The sequence below is a fragment of the Mchenga conophoros genome, linkage group LG1, assembly GCF_057382185.1.
Source record: "Mchenga conophoros isolate Kocher_MC1m ecotype Shallow Benthic linkage group LG1, M_conophoros_male_GT1.1, whole genome shotgun sequence".
Taxonomy (NCBI): domain Eukaryota; kingdom Metazoa; phylum Chordata; class Actinopteri; order Cichliformes; family Cichlidae; genus Mchenga; species Mchenga conophoros.
In genome coordinates this window covers 21,885,067-21,890,926 of record NC_140526.1, presented here as the reverse complement: position 1 = coordinate 21,890,926, position 5,860 = coordinate 21,885,067, and positions in this window count along the sequence as shown.

The following is a 5,860-nucleotide window of genomic DNA, read 5'->3' as shown; positions in this document are numbered from 1 at the left end:
TTCTTTAAGCTCGCTGTAACCGCGACAAAAACAAAACAATGTCCGAATGTTTTGATACAAGCGTGCGTTAGTCATCACGGCTACTCCCTGAGCTTTCGTTAATGCAACGCAGTTCCCAAAATGTTGGTCTGTAAGAGCGGCTTTGCTTCTGTTTTTTAGAAATGCGCAGCGTAAGAGATGTTCAGGTGTTGGATTACAAAAGTGCAATTACTTGGTTTGGTGCAGGCTGCACTGCATGCATGCACTTGACAAAGGTTTAAATGGGGCAGTGACAGCTGTGCTTGATAGATAGCATAATCAGCTGATGTAGAGGATGCACTGAAGCAGTCCTCTGTGGACAGCGAGAGACTATAGCCGGCTACTGAGAGAAATGGGAGGAATGAGTGCTTATAATTTATTTAATAGATACATGGACTGCAAAAGTAAATTGTTATCTTAATTATGTGATTGTTATTACATTTGTATACCCGCGCTGCATTATTTATTGCATTGTATCAAGCCAGCTTGTTTTGATTTTATTTTCTGAAGCTCAACCATTTCCACACAAATTCACCCCAAACTGTTTTGAATTAAAAATAAATCTTGAGGATGATGAATGCCTATAGGATCTCCCTTTGGAGACAGACCCGTGATGTACCACAGGGATTACATCTTTGAGTTCTTCTGGAACTGCCTGGGGGCGCAGGCAGCCTGATGTCATGAAGTAGCATACGAATAACACGGCAGTTTAGTTAAATTGCTTTGCCTGTTATCACGTGTCACGTGCATGCAAATGCATGTTCCATAGGTCCTGATGAAGCGCTGGGAAGCTGCGGGGAGAAGAAATTAGCGCTGTCCCGCACTTAAAAACAGCACCTCAGTTTGAAAGCCGTGAATAAGGAACAGCCGGGGCCATTCTGATAACCTTTTTGGATAAGAGGAATATAATTATTATTATATTTTGCAGTGTGCATGTTTGCCTAATTCTGTTTATGGCTTAAACTCAATTCTAGCTTAATAAAACCATCAATTTCTTTTGGTTACTTCACCAATATAACTTAGAGTAATGAACTCATTTTGCTGTTGTATGGAAATTTTGTCTCATTACAATAATTTTGCCTGATCCACTCGGCGGCCGATATTAAGAGTAAGGCCCTACAGTCATAGACTGGGTTATTATGCTATACATCACAAAGTGCATTAGGCTCATAAAACCTGTCAACAATGAGGTTGGAAAGTTTGCATGCAGCCCAGCAGGTTAATATATTTCCTCCAAAGACTGACTAGAAGTGTCCAATCTATTGCCACTTTACTCCAGATTCATGACCCATCACTGCTTTTTCACTCAGTACTTACCCTTCATCGTTTCCCATCAGATCAGCTACTCAGACTGTTGTAATTCCTATAATGAAGATTTGATATATATTTTTTAAAGATTAGGGGAAATATATTTGGTTACTAGAGAATAAGTGAAGATTTTTTTTATTTAAAAAAAGAGTGAAATTAAATCATGGTCCATCTTAAGCAATGTTTGGTTCGTTCATCCTCTAAGAGTCCCTAAAAAAGCCTTGATCCTGCATCTGGATGCTATACTGATGATTAAGCAGTTGTTTGTTTTTGTGAAAGCTTTTCTGCATCAAACCTAATGTATGTTTTGGAACACTTAAAATATTTAAGATTTAATATTTAATGCTCCTAGTGGCGGAGACACATTGTGAGGTTTAAATGACTACGGAAACACATGCATCCAGAACTTTCAAACAGCAATTCATTATCATTTTAACTACATCATTTCAGCGGTGAAAGCAACTCCTTATTGCATATTTCGAAGTTGTGTAGGAAATATGCATTCCATTTTCCTATAACTGACATCGCTTGATGGAAGTCGTGATTGCCCGCATGGTTGGCAAGTGAGTTGTAGTCACACTTATAAAGAACCAAAGTGGGGACAAAGATCAAACAACAGCGCATGGTAATTGTTTTGCAAACTGCATGTCAGCATGAATGTGTTGCGCTGAAAGAGCCTTGTTTGCACAGCACTTTGAGGCATCAAATGCAGTTCTGAAAAGCTCGATGTTTTTCTTGAAGAGGGTAATCTTTTGTAACAATCAATTACGATACATTTCCCCCTTTGTCTAGGCACTAATAGCTCCTGTCTGAGCACATGGTGAGGCATGTCTAGTAAATATACACTGTTTTCCTTTTAAATGTCTTATAATATGCATGGGGAACACAGAAACACACTATGACAGAGGGATTGAGCATTAAAGCTGTAGAAGCAATTCAGCTGAGTTTCTCAGTCTAAGAAATGAGAATGGAGCAGTTTGTGGCTTTCCTCCCATTAGCCAGATTGAATTACTGTGTTTTACTTTTAAGGGCCATCTGTTCTGGTTTAATTCATATTTCTAAATCTGTTGTGTGTGTGTGTGTGTGTGTGTGTGTGTGTGTGTGTGTGTGTGTGTGTGTGTGTGTGTGTGTGTGTGTGTGTGTGTGACAGAGAGAGAGAGATGGGTGGTAACCAATTTTTTGCTGAAAATAAAATGAGGTCTTAAGACTATTGTGGAAATGTTGCAGTTTGCAAGCTTCTCAAGGCAGCTTTATTGGACAGTCTTTGCCATAAGCTGCTGCATGGTAATATGGCTGCATTGAAAACTACAATATCTGTAGTCAACAAATTACCCTTCTAAAAGATGTTAATTAAAAGACAGCCATCACATTTGCAATTCAGCACAGTGCACGGGAAGATTTGTCCCATTTTTCTCTCAGATACCAAAAGGATGCAGAGCTACATAGATACTCAAAGATAGATGGATGTGATGTTGCTGTATATTCAATTGCTTACAACCCTTTATTCTGACTTTTTCGGGAGCTTTTACTCCAAACCTCCTGATTTATTACTATACTAAAATACTTACAGTTGCACTAAAAAAACCCCCAGTAAATTGCATGAAAATGGCCTTTTTCAATCTTTGAAGCCATGAGTTAAGAAAAAAAGATAATAATAATAATAATAATAAATTTTATTTATGAGCGCCTTTCAAGTCACCCAAGGACACTTTACAATAGGATAAAACACTTAGTAAAACAATGGCAGAATAAGAACAATAAAATACAAGCACAAGATAAAATGAACAAACAGTGGATTCACAGTGAATATGCAGATTTGAACAGATGAGTTTTGAGTTGGGATTTAAACTGGGGGAGAGAACCAATATTTCTTATTTCAGGGGGCAGAGAGTTCCACAGCCTGGGAGCAGAGCAGCTGAAAGCTCTGCTTCCCATGGTGGTGAGGCGGAAGGAAGGTACAGTAAGCTGGATAGAAGAAGAAGAACGAAGTGAACGGGCAGAACAAGTGGTGGTTAACAGGTCAGAAAGGTAAGGAGGAGCGAGGTTATGAATGGCCTTGAAGGTGAGCAGAAGAAGTTTGAAAATTATCCGGAATTTCACAGGGAGCCAGTGAAGTTCCTGAAGAACAGGGGTGATGTGCTGGTAGGAGGGGGTTCTGGTGATAATGCGAGCAGCAGAGTTCTGAACCAGTTGAAGCTTATGGAGGGATTTTTGGGGGAGACCATGCAGAAGAGAATTGCAGTAGTCAATACGGGAGGTAACAAGACTATGTACAAGAATGGACGTAGACTGGATGGAAAGAGAAAGAAGCAATCTGTTAATGTTACGTAGATGGAAGTAGGCAGAACGGGTGAGATTATTGATGTGAGATTTATAGGAAAGTGAACTGTCTAGGATGACACCAAGGCTCTTAACCTGAGGAGAAGGGAAAACTGTGGAGTTATGATTAAGATTTAAGATGACATCCTCAAACAAATTACACATAAAAGTGATTACTAACGTGACATTTTGTAGTCAGTTTCACAATTTAAATAAATAGAAACACAGAGAAAGTTAAACATTGGAATCGGGGGTTCTGAATGAAGTGTCAAAGACAGCCTTAAAGACTGAACTATATTTGAAAGTGTGGACTAGAGATTTGTCTTCTCTTTGTTGCTGAAGTGTGCGGCATCATCAGTATATAAAGATTTAATTTACTCAGAATAAATCCTAAATGCCCCCTCTCCCTGCATGAACTCAAGTGACAGTAAATAAATAAACAAAACAAATGAATGCCATTAACTGAAGCCTTAACATAATGCTGTTGTCATGCATTTATATTGAATTTCAATATTTTACAATGGATTTTGTAATACATTATTGAACAAATTGATCAAAATTAATGTATATGTTTTTCACACCAGCTTTGCCTGTTGTACAACATCTGTTATCTGCATGATAACAGATGTTGTACATGTGCATGTGCACTCCTGTGTACAAATCAGCATCATCTTCTATCTCATTCTCGCTGGCAGGTTTGAGTATGATGTTTTGTGCCCTTCTCCTTTGTTGACAATCCATAACCATAAACCTAAACCAGTATCCAAAACTCTCAGTGTCTGTTGTAGATTCTAGACTGTAGATAAATTAGCAGACCATATCCACATATTGTGGATCTAACTGGCTGCTTCTTAAAGGGTTGACTGACAAGGAAGCGGACACCTGGGTAGTTGAGCTTTGCTGATAGATTTTGTTTCACAACAATCATTAAGAATTTGCTGTGATAAATCATTACTACTGTATGCCTTCGTACTTTATAGGAGTTAAAAGTTTGATCAATAGAAACGGTTTATCATGAAGGCTTATGCCATCAGCACGGTTGAAATCATTTTCATATTGTTACCTTGAATTCTTGGAGAGACAAACATGTTCAGATGTTGGAGTTTGTGCTTCACTTTGTAAAATGTATTTACTTTTTACTGAAAAATAAAGTCAGCATTAAGCACTTACAACTGCATCATGTCGAAAGGCCACGAAAGTTAGTAAATCCGCACAGTGCAGCAAAAATAAATATGTTTACAGCGCGGTCCAATAAAGTGTCTGGTTGCTGTAGCTAACTGCGTCATAAGAGGCACGCTTTAGTGACAAGTGGGTGCTAACTAGGTTGCTAGCTGTTGGTTGGATCAGCAAAGTGAAGTCACTGAACTGGACCTTTGTGTGGTGTTTATGTAAATGTTTATAATGCAGTTATCTTACAAATAATCTGATTTGCAGTGTGGTCAGTTAGACAGAGAGACAGTGACTTGGAGGAATCTGTGTCTGTGCTACGCACCCATACAGTGTAAGCATATACCGTTCTGACTAAGCTTCCTAGCGTTAGTAGATTTTCATACCCTCTTGTTCAAATAGGGTTACTTCTGGCTCCAAAAGCAAGGTAGCAATGGCAATAATGCTGAAACTGATGCTTCAAACTGGTGGTAGGTGTTCTCTTTTTACTTATGTATAGCGTGCAAGCGAGACTGCATTAGCTAGCACTCAGGATGTATGTACTGCTGCACAAGAGAAATTTCCACTCTCCTATATGCACTTTGCTACTACTGTATGCAGGGGGTGCATGTTAATTTAGATTAACACTTAGAGATCTGTTTTAATTTAATTATTGCTCTCAGGCATTATCTGCCATGTCACATTCTTCCCTCTTTCCCTTTGAAATGCTGACATGAATCTGGGCCTGGAAGAGCCTCTAAAATGTTAGTGATCCCCTGTTCTGTTGCAAAGATGGAGGTGCATGGCTTGAGGGGACAAACCATTTCCCTGCCAGCCGAAAGACTCTCCAGAACAACCTCTTCACAGACCAGCAGGCCTTGCACTGTCACTGAGTCCTACGATTGAATTGAATGGTCCACAGATTACTCAATTATTTCTATATACCAGCCTTCCATGGCAGACTAAAGGCCTATTATTGGAGGTACTGAGACCATAGGAACTTATTACATGTGTGACCTTTTAAAGCCTTTCACCATGATGGATCTCAGGTGAGAATTTACTGGAATCA